This window comes from Pan troglodytes, chromosome 10 (genome assembly GCF_028858775.2).
Source record: "Pan troglodytes isolate AG18354 chromosome 10, NHGRI_mPanTro3-v2.0_pri, whole genome shotgun sequence".
Taxonomy (NCBI): domain Eukaryota; kingdom Metazoa; phylum Chordata; class Mammalia; order Primates; family Hominidae; genus Pan; species Pan troglodytes.
This window is the reverse complement of record NC_072408.2, coordinates 16,391,594-16,412,211: the sequence shown is the minus strand read 5'-3', so window position 1 is coordinate 16,412,211 and position 20,618 is coordinate 16,391,594. Positions and strand designations below refer to the sequence as shown.

The 20,618-nt window shown below is 34.9% G+C and overlaps 1 protein-coding gene across 1 annotated transcript in view; it reads right to left on the bottom strand.

Annotated features, from left to right (window-relative positions):
- Positions 1–10,224: 10,224 nt before the first annotated feature.
- Positions 10,225–20,618, bottom strand: part of KLRG1 (killer cell lectin like receptor G1) — a 135,671-nt gene continuing 125,277 nt past the window's right edge. The window contains 3 exon segments of the mRNA XM_063785366.1: positions 10,225–10,357; positions 18,250–18,390; positions 19,369–19,448. The gene's annotated coding sequence lies outside the window, so the exon portion shown is untranslated.

The following is a 20,618-nucleotide window of genomic DNA, read 5'->3' as shown; positions in this document are numbered from 1 at the left end:
TTGTTTTCTATTTCAAAGTTTCATATAGATATCAATATTGATACATTTTAGAGCCAATAATTTAGTAAACTATCCATTTTCTTTCATATAAGAGATGCAAGATTTCTAGGTATTTTAAATTATATTTTGTAGTAAATAATCTTTGAATTAACAGTTCATGGGCAAATGCTTCAAGCTGTATTTTGAATTTTATATCTGATATTTTATACTTGAATTTTATATTTTCTTCATTTATCCTAGTATTTCATATTAAATTATCAAGAAATTAGTAACTATATAGATATAGTTTCATATGGCCATTTCAGGTAGAGAGAAGATCATGAGAAAAACTGATGACTTGAAAGGTGAGTATGACATGGTCAGAAATGTAAGATAAAAGGGAGAATGTCTAAGGCTCTGGGTATGAAACAGTTTTTCAAGAGCAAAGAACTAAAAAGCAGCCAGTGTGATGACAGCTAAGGTTAAAGACAAGACCGAATTGACTGAATAATTGCAGGCCAGCAAGAACAGTTATTAAGGTCTTTTAAGATATGGTAAGAATTTTGGATTGAGAAGTGACTAATGGTTTTAAGAAAGAGAGTAACATGATCAGGTTAGCTCAGGCTGTATAGAATGGTTTAGACAAGAATGAAGCAGCAAGGAAATGCAGAAGATTAAATAGCTACTGGAAACCAGATGGGAAAAAATGTGATTTTAACTAGAATGGTAGCAGCAGATTTGGAGAGAAGCAGATAGAATCAATATATATTTGATGGGAGATGGGGAGAGGAGATAGCACTTGACAATGAGTTTGAGATAAGCAGTGAAAGAAAATGACTCATTTAAAAAAACCCAATTCCTCAGTATTCCTGCGTCAGTTATCTGATAGATGGAAGACCCATATACTGAAAGAGAGAACAGTGGAAGTGGAGAAAGTTTGGGAAGGTAGTGTGATGATCCCACTTTTGGATGTTCTCAATTTGAGTCCCCATGAGATATCCAAATAGAACTATTCAAGATTTTGAGATCTATTGCATAACAGGATAATTATAGTCAGTAATAATATATAGTACATTTCAAAATAATAAATTACAAATGTCTCATCTGAAAAAGTGGTAAGTGACGTGATATATATGTTAGTATATTTAATCATTCCATGTTGTATACATATATCAAAACATCACATTGTACCCAGGAAATGTATATAATTATGATTTGTGAATTTAGAATAATAATGGAAAATAAACTGCCATTTAGCTTTCAAAATAATTTTTAAAAAGAAGTATTAAAAAGAAAAATCATAGTTTAGAGCTCAGAAAACAAGTCTCGTTTTCAGATTCTAAGATCTTCAGTAAATGACAGGGAGTGACCTGGCGGTAAATGTGACGGAGTGGAAGATGTTATTGCCATATGACAATTTAACCAGCTATGACTTTTATATCTCCAGGTTCTTCTAGTCAATGAAAACCATCAGCCAATCACCAACAAAACTGTAGATGTTCATGTGAATACTAGATACTATTTCAGTGCAACTACTGATGAGCATGGTTTGGTGAACATTTCCATGGACACCACCAACTACATATCACCTTTTCTCACAATTTCAGTAAGTGGAAAGGGGCATCTGGGACCAAAAATATAGAAATTACTGTGGCCAGAGATAATTTAAAGATATTTGAGAGGCATGTGAACTCTAGGAATTAAAAAAAAGTGATAAAGAGTAAAATGTAGGCCGGGCGCAGTGGCTCATGCCTGTAATCCAAGCACTTTGGGAGGCCAAGGTGGGTGGATCACGAGGTCAGGAGATCGAGACCATCCTGGCTAATGCGGTGAAACCCGTTTCTACTAAAAATACAAAAAAATTAGCCGGGCGTGGTGGCGGGCGCCTGTAGTCCCAGCTACTCCAGAGGCTGAGGTAGGAGAATGGCATGAACCCGGGAGGTGGAACTTGCAGTGAGCCGAGATCGCGCCACTGCACTCCAGCCTGGGAGACAGAGCAAGACTCCATCTCAAAAAATAAAATAAAATAAAAGAGTAAAACGTAAATTAAGCAATACGGAGACCTAAATTATAAAAAGAGAAAAGTCTGCCAGAAATATTTTACTTGTAGGTAAACTCTGTTGACAATATGATTTAGGTTCAAGAGACATTGAATAGATCATCTTGATATTCCTTTGAAAAATTGAATATTTTTATGATTCTAATACAAGTAAGATCTTGCTTGGTTTCTTTGGCATACTACTATTTTGTTTTGTGTTGAATATTCAAATGTTCTTATGCAATTTGCAGCCATAGCGTGTTAAGAGAAAGTAATTGACCTTGTTTGTGAATGAATAACATCTACTAAATCAGTACAGCATAAGCTTAAATGATCTCGAGGGGAAGCAGTTTACAGATTATGCTATATTTAAGAAAGCAGCCTTCTTATATGGCTTTATTATATTGCTTTATGTATATATATACAAACATATATAATATGCATATTTTTATATATTTTTGCAATCATATATATATTATATATAAAACAGCTTATTTATTCTTCCATTAGGTCAAATACAAAGAGAGTAACAATTGTTCTGATAACTGGTGGCTTGATGAATTTCATACGCAAACATCTCATACTGCAAAGCATTTTTTTTCCCCAAGCAAGAGTTATATTCACCTCAAACCTATTATTGGTACTTTGACCTGTGGACAAACCCAGGAGATTCCAGCACACTACATCCTGAATAAACAGATTCTCAGGGATGAAAAAGAATTAACCTTCTACTATTTGGTAAGAATAAGACCCACTGTAGCTCTTTCTGATTGTGTAGACTCCAAAATTGCTGGGTTCCTGTCTAAGTAATGCCATTTACAAGATAACAATAATATATTTTGTGTTGTTTTTGTGCTAGAAGAGAAGTTACTTCCTAACAAATATTAATGCTTTAATTTCTCATTTATGCTCTATTCACCACTGAAACTTTTAGAATTTTTCCTTGCAGAGTTCCAATGGCAACCTATTGAGCAGGAGGGGAAAGAGCCTAGGATAAAATGTTTTTAGTCAAAGAGAAAATGTTTTCTTAGAACTCAGTAGATAAATAAGCAAAAGCTAAGAACCATGAACTCATTCAAAAGGAAATAAAACTTATAAACAATCTTCTGGAAAAATATTCAATTCTAATTATTTTACAAAGCTCATGACTGGTGTGATTGCAAGGAAAAGGTATATTAACAGGCAGACTATAAATTGGAGTGATACTTTTGAGGCCAATATTCCCACGAATGCCCCCAAATTGAAAATGTCCAAGGCTCATAGTTACTCAAATAAGTCATTTTAAGAAGAAAAAGTTAAATATAGGGAATTCTGTATAAGAGCATTAACTATAAATAATATTTTCTTAATTCGAAAAAAATAGAAAAATTAACAATAAATTTGAATTTCCTAGATTTATTGCTTCCTAGATACACGACCTTGAATAACTTACCTAATTTCATCTGGAAAGAGAAATGTCAGTCATCTCACTTTAGTCCTGGAGATAATATTAATACCTACTTCATGGAATTATAGTGTAAATTAAACAATTAAATTAACAGTAAATTACTTAGTTCAGTTCCTGGCATACAGAGAATGCTCAATACATTTAGTTTTTTTAAAATAGAGGCAATATTAGAGAATACTTATTTATACTTTATATCTGCCTTCACTATATATTGCTTTGCATAAGGTAGATGTTTGAAATGTTTGTTGAAAAAATACATAAATTCTGTTTACATATTTACATATATTTATTAGAAGTGATAAATATTAAATAAAATAATAAAACATTATACAATTACATATTTTTTATTTAAAGTATGTAAAGACACATATATGAAGATATTGAAAAGGAAGTTTAGTGATCAAAATAACTTCTAGGTTGGGGTAATAAGATTCTGGTTCACCCATATATCATGAATGTTTTAAAGTTAGGTTAAAATGTATTCTTTTAAACAATAATGAATATATTTCCTTCTGCCTTCAGATCAAAGCAAGAGGAAAAATCTCCCAATCAGGAACCCACATGTTATCCATTGAACAAGGAAACAGTAAATGTTTTCAAGATTTCCTTTTTCTTTCCTCTTTCATCTTGTCAAATTCTGAACAATTTAGCAATTTGGAGCTATTCTCACATTAGAAGAAACAGCCACCAACCTCTTCATCCAAAGATGAAGAAGCTGATGTAATAGGATGACATACTGGGTTCGCTTTAGCCCAGTTAAAATTTTTTCTTCTTTTATAGCATTCCTACATTTTAAATTTTATTCCTAAACTAATATATATTCATTTTATGTCTTTAATGTCTTCAAAAGGCAGAAAATAACTGAAAAAATATGGAAAATAACCACAGAAAAATTTTACTTTGTGTGCTTGCGTATGCATTGCCTATTACTACTGTAACAGATTATCACAAATTTATGGGCTTAAAACAACACTTCTAGTTCTTCGTTTTAGTGCCTTAAAACACCACTTGTATCTTCTAGTTCTGGAGGTCAGAAGTCTCACTAGGCTAAACTCAAGGTGTCAGGACTGCATTCCTGCTGGAGCTTGAGGGGAGACTCTTTCCTTGCCTTTTCCAGCTTCTAGAGACCTCTTGCATTCTTTGCTTGCGGTTCCTTTCTCTATCTTCAAATTCAGCCACATACCATCTTCAAATCTCTCTCACCTTCCTGTCTTCCTCCTAGAAAGACCCTTGTGATTACATTGGGCCCACTTGGATAATCCAGAATAAACTTCACACCTCAAGATCCTTAATTTAGTCATTTCTGCAAAGGCCCTTTTGCCATATAAAGTAACATATGCAGAAGTTTTGGAAATTGAGTATCTTCAGGGGCCATTATTCTATTTACCACAATCTTCCCATTGGCCCCAGAGATTCACATTCATCCCTCATGCAAAGTGCATTCACTCTATCCATCATAACATTAACATAAGATTAAAAGCTCACAGTCTCATTAGCTCAAAAGTTCCAAATCTCATCATCTCAGTCATCTAAATTAGGTGTTAATGAGGTCCTGGACATAATCCATCCTAGGGCAAAAAGAGTCTTTAGTCCCAAGAAGTGCTGATATCTGGCTAGGAAAACAGCATAGTTTTAACACCTGGGAATAATCCTCTTTAATTCATTTCTCTATTGTCTGGGCTCAAGGATCCACTCATGAAATCATTTGCCGTTTTTCATGAAGGATGTGTTTGCAGCTGAATTGTTTTATCAGATCTCGTTCCTGCTTGCATGATTTGAGAGGTCTGACATTCTTCTTTTATACTATACTCTCTCTGTCCCTTTTAGTTGAAGCTGACAATGTTTCTATTAGTATAAACTTTTCAAGAACCATGTAGGTCTCCTGTGTGTCACAGAGATTCATTCCGTTAAACAAAAAGCCTTTTCATTGACATTTGATGGATAATTCTATCTCCAATTTTGGCTTTTGTTGAGATGGGTAAGGGTATCTAAGAGTCATGCGCTTAATCTTTTCGAAGAGCGCCTTTTTGGGGCTAAATTACTCTGACATTTTAATTTTTCTGCAAATCAAGTCTTTAGCAAAAAGTTGTCCAGTCACATCATAGCTTTTTTTCTACAGCACAATTTCCTGACAGCAAATGTCTTAATTTTACCGATTTTTGCAATTTAGATAAGCTGAGAAATTTCCGAATTATCAAGTCCTAGTTCATCTTTGATGACTAATTCCTCATTCAATTTATTTTTCTCCTCTCCAGTTTTGTTATAAGCAGGAAGAAGGAACCACTTTTCTATAAAAGCTTTAACACTTTTCTGTAAAAGCTCCTCCCTAAATATCTGAATTCATTAATATTTGGTATTTCTTTTTCTTAAATATTTTGTTGAATTTACCAGTGATCTGGACATAGAATTTTCTTTGTGAGAAGATTTTAAATACAAATTTATTTTCTTTAATGAAGTGCAATGTAAGTTTGCTACTACTTTAGTTAATTTTTTGGTTGTGTATGTCATTTAAAATCTTGTCTGTTTTTCTAAACTGTCTAATTTACTGACATAAAATAGTCCATAATATTGTTTTAAAATATCTGTAATTTCTATAGTGATAGAAGCTCTTTCATTCAAGATACTTATAATTTATGTCTTCTTTTGATCAGTTTGGCTAGAAGTTTCTCAATTGTACTGATCATTTCAAACAACTGGTTTTTGGTTTAACTGATTTTTCTCCTTTTTTTTATTTTTATGTCATTGGTATCCACTGATCTTTATCAATTAAAGATTGATTTTAATTTAGTCTTCTTTTTATACTTTCTTCATGAGGATGTTGGGGTCATTGATTGAGACCTTTCTTCTTTACTAATACAAGTGTTTATTGTTACACATTTTCCTGTTAATAATGCTTTAGTTGCATTGTTTAATATTTACATGTGAAACTTTCATTTTGAATCAGTTCAAAATATTTTCTACTTTCTTTTTTGATTTCTTCTTTGAACCATGAGTTATTCAGAAGTGTGTTATTTAGTTTCTAAATGGGAGATATTTTAGAGATCTTTCTGTTACTGATTTCTAATTTAATGACATTATGATTGTATGACTTTAATTCTTTTAAATTTATGGAGACATTTTATAGCTCAGAAAATATGGTCTATCTTGATAAATGTTAGAATGTGTATTCTGCTGCTGTTAAGTGGAGTGGTCTCTGAACGTCATTGAGGTCAACTGGGTTAATAGAATTTCTCTATCTTAGATCACACTTTTCTTCTTTATTTCTTTGAATCATAAATATCTTTATTTATTTATTTATTTATTTATTTTGAGACGGAGTCTTGCTCTGTCACCCAGGCTGGAGTGCAGTGGCGCGATCTCGGCTCACTGCAAGCTCCGCCTCCCGGGTCCACGCCATTCTCCTCCCTCTGCCTCCCAAGTCCCTGGGACCACAGGCGCCCGCCACCACGCCCAGCTAATTTTTTGTATTGTTAGTAGAGATGGGGTTTCACCGTGTTAGCCAGGATGGTCTCCATCTCCTGACCTCGTGATCTGCCCGCCTCAGCCTCCCAAAGTGCTGGGATTACAGGCATGAGCCACAGTGCCCGGCGCATAAATATCTGTTAATTTCTGTTATCCTAGGAAGAATGTTTAACATTTCATAAAAAGATAAGTAAAAATATTTTTTTTTTACAAAAGATAAGTACAGCTGGCCTATTTACTTGTTACCTCTTGTCCCCAAGTTGAATCTCATAAGGAAAAAATAGACTTCTTTTTGTTTGTTTCAAATTTTGAAACAAAATTGAATATTTATGAGCTATCATTGACTGAAGGAACTTTTATTAACAGAGCTCAAATAAATTTTCAAATAAAAATTGATTTTTAATTAGTCATCTAACTCAACTATTTACAACTTTTCCTTTAAATAATCATGTAAAGTTTGATTAAAATACTTTTTTTTTTTTTCGAGATGGAGTCTCACTCTGTCACCCAGGCTGGAGTGCAGTGGTGCGATCTCAGCTCACTGCAAGCTCTGCCTCCTGGGTTCACGCCATTCTCCTGCCTCAGTCTCCCGAGTAGCTGGGACTACAGGCGCCCGCCAACACGCCGGATTAATTTTTTTGTATTTTTAGTAGAGACAGCGTTTCACCGTGTTAGCCAAGATGGTCTCGATCTCCTGACCTCGTGATCCACCCGCCTCGGCCTCCCAAAGTGCTGGGATTACAGGCGTGAGCCACCGTGCCCGGCCTAAGATACCTTTTTAATTAATCACGAATTTAAGTTTGATTTCAAAATATTAATGTTTGTTTGTAATTTTTTGAGTTCCAGATTAGCCTCTTAATAAATTTCCTGTAACTCTACTTCTAGATGAAAAGCTTTTTTTCATAGACTTTCTCCCAGTCTTTTTGAGCCAGAAAGAGGCTTCTAAGGTCATGATAAGGATGCAGTACCCACACTCTAAAACGCCACTCACCATAGGTTCTTCTTCGGTCTGTAACATCTCTTAGGTCTATATAATCTCTTACTGATTGTTTTCTTTCTGCTTGAAATAAAGCACAAAATTTGAATACGTTCATTCAAATATGAAACATTGACTCTAAATTTCCATTTAATCCCTGATTTTATGTTATTGGACATTGTATTGATTTTTTTAGAGCAGGTAAGGTTGTCTCTAATAACATATGAAAAAGTCACTGCCTCACAAAGCAGTATCTTCAAAGTTTGTTTCTGCAGTAGAGTTTAAATCCTGTATGGATTGGGTCCTAAGGTGGTAGGATGGGAAGAAGAAGTGTCTCTCTCTTTAAGAAAAAATATACTTCATTTTATTTAATGACAGCTATCTAAATGATTGTTTTGACTTTGTCTTTGACATTTTGGAAACTCAGTGAAAAACTTAAGTACTCTAGTGTAATAACCATTTTATTGCAGCTTCCTAATAAAATTAACTCCTATGTTTAACCCTGCTTCAGAATTCCACATTCATTTGGCTTTCGTCTTACTGTTTCAAATTATTTTGACTCTGCTGTTTCTCTGTATTTTCATGAAAGCTGCCCTCAAATCTTTTATAGATACAGGAAGGGTACAATTTTTAAAGAATAATTTTATGCTACAAAGATCAAACTTAGAACATTTATGAAAATAATCAAGTGGAATGTTACATAAGCTCTATGTAGTTCACACAGAGGACAACCACTGAGATGAACACACAGAATTCTATTATAAAAATCAAAGGCTCACAAGGCTTTTTATGTGATTTGTATCTGTATCCCTGCTGTATTATAAATGTCCTGAAGGAAAAGACTGTGTTGCATTCTTTATATTGCCCTTACACACACAAGAATTATAACCAAACATGTATAGAAGTTCTCTTTCTTCTCTCTTGACTCCTTTCTCAATAATATTTTTCAATTTAGAAATAGAGACATGCATTAAATGTCTTTTTCCTACTTAAACAGAGGAAATGAACAATTAAACCTATATCTTTAAGGGAAAATGTCATTAGCTCAGCATATATTTATTGAACACTACTACCTGCACAGTGGTATAAATGAAAGTCTTTTCTTACTTCAGTGTGATCCAAATGTAAATAAAGTCTATAGTTGGAAATGCCTTTTTAAAAAATAAAATTGATAATTCTGTTGCTAATGTGTTATTCTGAACTTGTTCTTCTTTTTAAATTCTCCAGTGAAAGGGGTGTTTTCCTTCTCCTTTCGAGTGGAATCAGACTCTGCTCCTAGTGCTCATCTGCTTGTTTACACTGTTTTACCTAATGGAGAAATTGTTGCAGACACTGACAAGCTTGAGATTGAAAACTGTTTTGCCAACAAGGTGGGTTGTTTTGTTTAAGACTAGTCCTTTTATTCTTCTCCCATTGTGATGTGTGGAAAAGAAGGAAATTAGGAAATTAGGCATACAGTGCTCCTAAAACATTCCTCCCAACTACTTCTAAAGGCAGGGGGTGATGTCATACTGAGAGGTCTAGTGCTGACATCCAAAACAGGCAACCACAAACACAGTTTTTTAAAAGTCTCTTGTTTTGTTATAAAATTCATATGAATTTCAAAATCAAGTCATCTATAAGCCTTTAATAGTTTTAATTTTAAAATGTTTTGTTACTAATATTTTGATTAAAAATGATGCCTCCCAAGGCTGTGCCAATTTTACCCCATCATACACTGGCACACTTCCATGTACCACTACAGACAGCAGTAAGTTGTCATGAGTTTAAACTCAGCTTAATAATACAGAACAGATGAGAAACAGCCTGGACACTTTAAAAATAATGATAGCACAAAAATTTAACATAGGTTCAGATGGCATATTTTTTATTTAAGGAATACAAAGCTGCCATGTGAAGCTCACTGAGATATAAGTATGCTTTATTCCAACAGAACTTGGTGCTGTTTATCTGATTTTCACTACTCTGGCAGCATAATCATAACATTAGCAATCAGATAAGAGCCGCCTACTTCAGATGCCTGTTTTCAAATACACCTGGAAGGATTATTTTTTTTAACATGGGCTTTGTGGAGATTAAAACAAAATGTGTTTATAGCAAGTGAACATTTCTGCCCTGAGATCTATATTTAGGTTGTCTTGTTTTAAATATACAGTGAAATAAGAAAAATACACAGTGTATTCTGATGTAAACCTTTAATTCCACCTTACTAAAGAGTGCTATTAAACCTGGATGGTGTGTCCAAGAAGCTTAGTGTCTGTTCTGTTTGGACTTCTGTGTGTTTCATACCCACTGAGAAGAGACTCCTTCATGCTTCAATACCTTTAGTGTTAATGATGGGTAGTTAGTTTGTCGTTAAATCTTGGAATGGCCAAGTTATGCTCCGGCTTTCAGCACATCTTATTCGTTCTAGCAGTGGGGTCTCTTTCTGGTGGGTCAGTATCCTCTTCACACCCTAGAAATGAGAGAAGCATTATAAAACAGAATTGGCAGAAAAGTAATTTTCTCCCTGGAATCCAGTCTGAAAAACAATTCTGATTTTGCAAAACATATGACCGTCCCTGTGCAACAGTATAAAACTTCACCATAGAAGTAAAAGCCCACGGACATTATATTCAATCACTTCACGTTAAATACCTTTAAAATCATCATTGATCAGAATTGAAGATCAGCTGTAAAAAATAATATGAACAAAGATTCATAAGAAGATTCAGAAGAAAGTTGACTACCACAAAAATTAGAAAAACAGTAGATCTATTAAAATTACAAATTAAGCACCCTAAAAGTTAGACATCTTGGCGGGATGATGAGCAAATAAATAGTGCACTGAGGATGTGAGGAAAGACCCCAAGTCAGACATGCATCCCTGCAAAACGATACATTTAAATTTTTTTCAATCTTTGCTGAGACAGAGAAAAATAGTTTTCTATTCAAACTTCATATACTTATTTCTTCACTTAAACACAACAGATTTAGCATACACATTAAAAATTATGTAATAGTTGGAATCGTTTGTTATACTCAACCAGATATAATTATTCATTAAGAATAACATTGGTAGTAATTAATATAATATATGAGGTACAGACTCCTTTGAAATATGCCTTAAAGTTATGTTTTGGTTTTCATATCAGTAAAACATTTTCTATTTTCTAACATGTCCACTTCTTGTTAATAGTGTTTTTAGTTTATTATAATCCCAAATTACCTGTTCTTTTGACATGGACAGTCACTAACATATTTTAATGAACTTAAATTTTCTAAAAATAAAAGCAAATATATTTCAAAGAGATTCTCCATAAGCAGTGTTTTCATAGTATATTGAATTAGAAAGATGAATACTATTGCATCTTGAAGATAAATAATTATTGATTTTTTTCATATATGTCTTATGATAAGTGATTCCAAACTGCTATATTAAATTCAGTAGACCATAAAGCTGGATTGTCATAGTGAAATTTAGCAACCTAAGTCAGATGTTATTTAGCTAAACATACTGGTATTTCATTCCAATACAAATCAGTTTTCAGTCCAAGAATCAAGGAAGTTACCTGATGCTACTACTATATAACTCAGATACTACTCAAGAAATGTCGGTATCAACAGAAGGAACTAATAGATTATCTTGCCAATTAATTTTTTTGGCCAAAGTAGAATCAAATCTTTGGGAAGATTCTGCACAATTTCCTGTTGTTCTTTATTCACCATTTTTTAAATTGTCTGAACCAATGAACTCTTAGGCTGTATATTAGATATTTATTTTTTTAAATGGACCAGTAAATCCCCAATCATGATGAACAGTTCCACACTGCTTTAGAATTTCAGATGACTGAGACTGCCAACTGGAGGAGACTTCTGTTGGCTGGTCTCAGGGGTGGAATGTGATTTTTCACATCACCGTGCAAACTGCACACAGTCATCACACAAACACTGCACAGAGATAGGTCAGTGATAGCAAGGTATGCATCTTTCTTGCACGTGTGTTTTCAATTCTATGCAGCGTTTTATTTCTATATGATTAAGTCAATTTATATTTCACCATTTATATAAGGAATGGAAAACCTGAGTTAACTGGAATCAAATTTCCAGGTTGTTCCAGAGACACTGAATTGGTAGTTCCTAGGTTGTTCATCTCTTAATCCTGCTCTAAGATGAATAAAGAGAAAGGAAGTATAGAAAAGGCTACTCTTAGCCTGGAGTAGAAGAAGGGCTGGTTACTGTAATAATTATAAAAGTGGATGCTTTAATCATATCCTCTTTACAGGTAAATTTGAGATTCTCCTCAGCTCAGAGCCTGCCAGCCTCAAACACCCGCCTGAAGGTGACAGCCACCCCCCTCTCCCTTTGTGCCCTCCGTGCTGTAGACCAGAGTGTGCTGCTAATGAAGCCTGAAGCTGAGCTCTCACCTAAATCTGTGACTCCCATTCCAACCTTGGAGATCATGAAATGCTCACATGATAAGATCATTTTTGGAAGTTATAAGTTCCAAAAATGTTTGCAAAAAACAAGTTCTTCAGAGTAACAGGCATAGTGTAATTCCACAACAAGCAGAAACTGCATAAAGTACTTTACATATTTTATCTCATTGTATTCTCTGTTATATTCTCCTTAAGGGAGCAATCTTGCTTACCAAGACAATCTGTGCCATGCCTGGCACAGAATCTTTTTTTTTTTTTTTAACTTTTATTTTAAGTTCTGGGGTACATGTGCCAGAAGTACAGGTTTGTTACATAGGTAAACATTTGCCATGGTGGTTTGCTGCACAGATCAACCCATCACCTAGGTATTAAGCCCAGCATCCTTTAGCTATTCTTCCTGATGCTCTCTCTCCCCCTGCCCCCACCCCAACAGGCCCCAGTGTGTGTTGTTCTCCACCATGTGTTCATGTGTTTTCAGCATTCAGCTCCCACTTATAAGTGAGAACATTCAGTGTTTGATTTTCTGTTCCAGCGTTAGTTTGCTGAGGATAATGGCTGCCAGCTCCATCCATGTCCCTGCAAAGAACATGATCTCATTTTTTATGGCTGCATAGTATTCCATGGTGTATATGTACCTCATTTTCTTTATCCAGTCTATCACTGATGGGCATTTAGGTTGATTCCATGTCCTTGCTATTGTGAATAGTGCTGCAATGAACATTTATAATAGAATGATTTCTATTCCTTTGGGTATATACCCAGTAATGAGATTGCTGGATCAAATGGTATTTCTGCTTCTAGATCTTTGAGGAATCACCACACTGTCTTCCACAATGGTTGAACTAATTTGCACTCCCACCAACTTTGTAAAAGTGTGCTTTTTCTCCCCAACCTTGCCAGCATCTGTTGTTTCTTGCCTTTTTAATAACCACCATTCTGACTGGTGTGAGATGGTATCTCATTGTGGTTTTGATTTGCATTTCTCTAATGATCAGTAAAATTGAGCTTTTTTTCATCAGTTTGTTGGCTGAATGAATACCTTCTTTTGAGAAGTGTCTGCTCATGTCCTTTGCCCACTTTTTAAGGGGGTTGTTTGTTTTGTTCTTGTAAATTTGTTTAAGTTCCTTGTAGACACTGGATGTTTGATCTTTGTCAAATGAATAGATTGCAAATATTTTCTCTCATTCTGTATGTTGACTATTCACTCTGATACTCTGTGCAGAAGCCCTTTAGTTTAACGAAGTCCCATGTGTCAATTTTTTGTTGTTGTTGCAATTGCTTTTGGAGATTTTGTCACAAAATCTTTGCCCATGCCTATGCCCTAAATGGTATTGCCTAGATTTTCTTCTAGGGTTTTTATAGTTTCAAGTTTTACATTTACATCTTTAATCCATCTTGAGTTAATTTTTGTATAAGGTGTAAGAAAGGGGTCCAAGTTTCAATTTTCTACATATGGCTAGCCAGCACTCCCAGAATCATTTATTAAATAGGGAATCCTTTCCCCGTTGCTTGTTTTGTCAGGTTTGTTGAAGATGAGATGGTTGTAGATGGGTAGTGTTATTTTTGAGTTCTCTATTCTGTTGCATTGGTCTACGTGTCTGTTCTTGTGCCAGTACCATGCTGTTCTGGTTACTGTAGCCTTGTAGTAAAGTTTGAAGTCAGGTAGCATGATGTCTCCAGCTATGTTCTTTTTGCTTAGGATTGTCTTAGCTATTTGGGCTCTCTTTTGGTTCCACATGATTTTTAAAATAGTTTTTTCTAATTCTGTGAAAGCTGTCAATGGTAGTTCAATGGGAAGAGCATTGAATCTATAAATTTCTTTGGGCAATATGGCCAGTTTCACAATATTGATTCTTCCTATTCGTGAGCATGAGATGTTTTTCCATTTGTTTGTGTTCTTTATGAATTCTTGAACAGTGGTTTGCAGTTTTCCTTGAAGAGGTTCTTCACTTCCCTTGTTAGCTGTATTCTCAGGTATTTTATTCTCTTTGTAGCAATTGTGAATGGGAGTTCTTTCATGATTTGGCTCTGCTTGTCTGTTGTTGGTGTATAGGAATGCTAGTGATTTTTGCACATTGAATTTGTATCCTGAGACTTTGCTAAAGTTGCTTATCAACTTCAGAAGCTTTTGGGCTGAGATGATGGGGTTTTCTAGATATAGGATCATGTCATCTGTCAACAAAGATAATATGACTTCCTCTCTTCCTATTTGAATACCCTTTATTTATTTTGTTTGCCTGATTGCCCTACTCAGAACTTCCAATTCTGTGTTGAATAAGAGTGGTGAGAGAGGGCATCCTGGTCTTGTGCAGGTTTTCCAGGGGAATGCTTCCAGCTTTTGCCCATTCAGTATGATATTGGCTGTGGGTTTGTCATAAAGGGCTCTTATTATTTTGAGGTGTGTTCCTTCAATACCTAGTTCATTGAGAGTTTTAACACAACGGGATGTTGAATTTTATTCTAGGCTTTTTCTGAGTCTATTGAGATAATCATGTGGGTTTGTCTTTAGCTCTGTTTATGTGATGAATTGCATTTCTTGATTTGCATACATTGAACCAACCTTGCATCTCAGGGATGAAGCCAACATAATTGTGGTGGATAAGCTTTTTGATGTGCTGCTGGATTTGGTTTGCCAGCATTTTATGGAGGATTTTTGCTTCGATGTTCATCATGGATGTTGGCCTGAAGTTTTCTTTTTTTGTTGTATCTTTGCCAGGTTTTGGTATCAGGATGATGCTGGCCTTATAAAATGAGTTAGGGAGGAGCCCCTCCTTTTCAATCTTTTAGAATAGTTTCATTAGAAGTGGTATCAGCTCTTCTTTGTACCTCTGGTAACATTCATCTGTAAATTTGTCTAGTCCTGGAATTTTGGTTGGTAGGCTATTTATTAATGCCTCAGTTTCTGAAATCATTATTGGTCTATTCAGAGACTCAACTTCTTCCTGGTTCAGTCTTGGGAGGGTGTATGAGTCCAGGAACTTATCCATTTCTTCTTGATTTTCTAGTTTATGTGCATAGAGGAGTTTATAGTATTCTCTAATGGTTGTTTGCATTTCTGTGGGGTCAATGGTGGATTCATTTATTTTTTGAAGGGTTTTTGTGTCTCCACCTCCTTCAGTTCTTCTCTGATCTTGGTTATTTCTTGGCTTCTGCTAGCTTTGGGGTTTGTTTGCTCTTGGTTCTCTTGTTCCTTTACTTGTGATATTAGTTTGCTGATTTGAGATCTTTCTAGCTTTTTGATGCGGGTGTTTAGTGTTACAAATTTCCCTCTTCACACTGCTTCAGCTGCATCCCAGAGATTCTGTTATGTTGTCTGTTTGTTCTTATTAGTTTTAAAGAGCTTCCTGATTTCTACCTTAATTTCATTATTTACCCAGGAGTCATTCAGGAGCAGGTTATTTCATTTGCATGTCATTGTGTGGTTTTGAGTGAGTTTTTAATCTTGAGTTCTAATTTGATTGCACTGTGGTCTGAGAGACTCTTTGTTATTATTTCAATTCTTTTGCATTTGTTGAGGAGTGTTTTACTTCCAATTATGTGATCAATTTTAGAGTAAGTGCAATGTGGTGATGAGAAGAATATATATTTTGGGTTTTTTTTTTTTTTTTTTTGACAGAGAGTTCTGTAGATATCTATCAGGTCCACTTGATCCAGAGCTGAGTTCAGGTCTTGAATATCTTTGTTAATTTTCTGTCTTGATGATCTGTTTAATATTGTCAGTGGAGTGTTAAAGTCTCCCACTATTATTGTGTGGGCGTCTAAGTCTCTTTGTAATTCTCTAAGAACTTGCTTTATGAATCTGGGTGCTCCTGTATTGGTTGTATATATATTTAGGTAGTTAGCTCTTCTTGTTGAATTGAACCCTTTACCATTATGTAATGCCCTTCTTTGTCTTTTTTCATCTTTGTTGGTTTAAAGTTTGCTTTATTAGAAACTAGGATTATGACCTCTTCTTTTTTTTGTTTCCTGTTTGCTTGGTAAATTTTCCACCATTCCTTTATTTTTAGCCTATGTGTGTCTTTACACATGAGGTGGGTCTCTTGAAGACAGCATACTGATAGGTCTTGACTCCATCATCTTGCCTAGCACAGAATCTTATGTACAATAGATGATCAACACATTTTTAATGAGTGAGTAAATGAATAATAATTATTTGAGATGAGTATTATTACTTTAATATTATGAATGAAGAAAACACAACTAGGAGACATTAAAAATAGGGTTAGCCTTTCTACAGGAAAGTGAACAAAATAACAAGCTGGTAGGTTAAATTGTTCCAATAATAAACATTCCCTGAGCATATAACCTATTCCACTTGAGAAATAAGGCAACTATAAGAAATTGATGATAAAAACAATACATTTTAAAGGAGGAATTCCATTCTCATTTCTTTTCTTTTAAATCCACTTCCTAACCCACCACTAATATAATTTCAAGAAATTATGCAAAAATTTTATGCCTTTCTTAAAATCCAGACACGCACTCACTGGTTTTAAGTGTGGACAAAAGAGAATTTCCATTCAATGTTGTCTTTAAAAATGTCTCTTGCAATGAAGCAATTTCAGAACAGCCCTATATTTTATTGGCTTCATGGTTCACTTATTTATTTAAGAAATATTTATTGCATCTTGACTATAAGATGGACATTGTTTTGAGACCAGGATTATTAATTATGGACAATCCAGATTTGGTCTTTTACTAGTTTTGATTTATAATCTTTTGAGATATAAAAACAAACAAGCAAGCAACAAAAACATATAAACATATAATAATTCCAGATTTTTATAAATACTATGAAAAGAATAAACAGAGTATTGATATCAAGCATAAAGGTGCTGATAAATTTTTGAAATAATTGAGCAATTTTGAAATGTTTACATTGGAGAATAGTGGAGAGGCCAGAGCAAGCTTACAAAAAATGGAAGCAGCATGCCAAAGGTTTTGAGTCAGAATGAATTTGGAGTGTACTGAAAAGGAAAAGGTCATCACCTAATATGTAGCAGTGAGAGGGTAGGATGATAGAGGCTGCAGATAGGATGGAAAATGGAAGATCATGGCGAGCTCTGTTTACTTGGTGTGGAGTTTGGAGTTGATAGTAAATGCAATGGTAAATCAATGAGGAAATTTACACAGAAGAGTGGACAATTGAGATGAATCTATTAAAAAGATCATATTTGCTGCTAAGAGTATGGGAGCAAGAATGAAAGCACAAGAACAGTTACGAAGTTATTACAGTATCACAGATGACAAGTGACAGAAGCCACATTAGAAGGTCTGCAGGTGTGTTTAATGACCTGAACACTGTATAGTAAGGCCTTCTGAACCCTGAGCACATGGCCTTAAACTTGGCTCTGGGCAAAACCAAACTGGAATTGAATTATTTCTCAGTTGTCCCTGCACCTAGATTTTTCTTAAGCTAAACTTGGTCCTAATACAGTAGACTAAAAAGAAAACTTGGTACAGCCTTAGTCATATGAAATGGAAAAAGGAAATGAATCAAGTATTTATGGGGATTATTTTAGGTGAGGGGGCTATGAGAGGCTTTTATTCTTTCATTATGTGCCTCTGCTGTCCACATTTCCTACTTTCTTTTAAAAGTAGGCATTTTTTTTTTGTGGGAAATAGAGATGGTTTTATTTTTACTCAACCAAAATGAATTTTGAGATTTTGATCAATTCATTTCATCTCTCTATATATTACTTTCTTTTGCACAACAAAAGAGTTAGGATCCATGACCTTTGATATTACTCCATGATTCTCTGTGTTGCTTTTCATAATGTAAGCATGCACATGTTAAATAAACACCATAATCTTTTAAATTTCCTAAGGGACATTATCACATTTTAAAATTTGTTAAAAAGAAAGAGATTTCCTTTGTTCTCTCCATGTTGCAGGTCTATAACTTGCTACCAGTAAAGAGTCCATTTACCTTTAGAGCTGGAGGTCCTGCGGATGAATATGATGAAGAGTGCAACAACGCAAAAGACACAACTCACAGCGGAATCACTTCCACACCAAAGCAAGTCCTGGAGGGGGATATTTACAGTATCTTCACGGTAATTTTTTTTCCCTAAAAACATAACAAAAACTGATTTCTACGTCTCTGTTTAGATGGAGAAACAATGGACTTCTAAGCTCTAGGATCTTTCCTCCCCTCCCTCTAACAAAATGATAACTAACAGAAAAATATTGAAATCTCAGAGACAGATAACTTTGTGGACACAGAGATGTTCACACATGAATTTCTCTACCACCTTAAATAGAAAGTGGTTTACTTTTAGGCCGCAAACCTTAACCAAATGGATCCCAAAGCTGCTTACCACCATTGTATTCCCCTCTCAGTGACTCTTGGGGATTCCAATATGTAAGAAAACCAAAACAAAATATTTTCCACAATGTGTCTGACACTCTTGGAAAGGTGAGCACCTTGTTGGAGGCCATCATCTCAGTCATTTGCACCATAAACACTTGTTGAATGAGGCGGGGTGCGGTGGCTCACGCCTGTAATCCCAGCACTTTGGGAGGCTGAGGTGGGTGGATCACGAGATCAGGAGATCGAGACCATTCTGGCTAACAAGGTGAAACCCCGTCTCTACTAAAAATACAAAAAAAATTAGCCGGGCGTGGTGGCAGGCGCCTGTAGTCCCAGCTACTCGGGAGGCTGAGGTAGGAGAATGGCGTGAACCCTGGAGGCGGAGCTTGCAGTGAGCCGAGATCGCGCCACTGCACTCCAGCTTGGGTGACAGAGCGAGACTCTGTCTCAAAGAAAAACAACAAAACAAAACAAACAAATAAACAAAAAACACTTGTTGAATGAATACAGGATTGAATACATAAAATGCAAAACTTCAGTCCTCACAGGGCAGTAAAATTCCAGGAAAACTTAAAGTTGTCTTTCATTAAGAAAAGATTAACAAAACTTGTATTAGAAATGTTAAGATGTCTTTAAAATGTAATTCTTTAGTATTAACTATAACTGAGCAGAATTATCCAGGTCATGAAATTAAATCTTATCACTATCAAAAAGCACTAAAAACTTTCATCATACCTTCAGGAAAATATGTCGTTCATCTGCTAGAGGTCTACAGCTTAGCTGAAAGCAATTTAAATCTCTCTCTTCTGGACCTTCTGGAATCATAAATCAGATGGTAGAAGGATGAAAAGAATACTTCTTGGTTTATTAACCAGCTGTTTAATCTCTAAATATTTATTTCTGGTTTATTTCTTTCTGTTGCGTACACAACCCTCACTGACAACTGTGTTCAAGAGTCCCACAGTTTCCCAAATACTCTGAGATTAAATAGCAAATAATATTTATCTGTGACTAACACTGAAGAAGGGGGAAGATGGAAACAGGTGGACTGTAGACAACTGTGGGCATCTGAATGTGGGTTTTAGATGCAGACATTTGAGACGACTAAAAGAAACTGAGAAAAAAGAGGAAAGGACCACAGGAACGAGTTGAGCATAGATATTCAGGAAAAGCCATATCTTCTGGTAAAACATAAACAAAACAGAGTTTACTAAGATTGTAAAGAACAACCTCCGATATGCAAACCTTCAATTTAAAATGACAAGAAACAAGCAAAAAAATGCTCTTTGTAATAAAGCCATAAGGAGAGCTGTTTATATGCATACACAGACATAGATATTTGTTTCATGGGGAAAAAGAAGAGAAGAAAACATCTAAGTCTAAAATATTCAGTTTTATGGATGCAAAAAAGAGTTAAGGAGCATTAGAGTATACCAGACAATATTTAGAAATAAGAATCAGAAACGGGTTTGAATTCCCACTCCTATTCACTCAATAGCTTAATGAACTTGACCTTCTATGACTCTGTTTTCATATTTATAAATAGCTCTCCTCATTTTGTGTAATTTTCATGATGAGCGTATGAACTATATGTAACATAATAGTGAAAGTACAATACAAATTCAAGAAACTACTTACAGTCTCAAGATTGGATTGCCGCTATGCTTTAACAATTAATTTTTTTCAGTCCATAGGATTAGATATTTTTACCAACTCAAAAATCCATAAGCCAACTTTGTGTCTACCACGAGGATTGCGTATCAGCATAATAGGAGGTAAAGGTGTGATTTATTTGTCTGACAGAATAGAAGAAAAATGGTGCTTTATTGGGTTGGTTTAAGATGAAAACCTGTTTTTCTAAGTATTGGATCTTGAGACTGCAGCAACTTCTCGGTAAGTTAGCCCCAAATAATACTTTTTCCTCAAATAGAGGATTTTAAAGCAATTATTATTTTCTCTTTGACATCAAAATCAACTACCTTTTT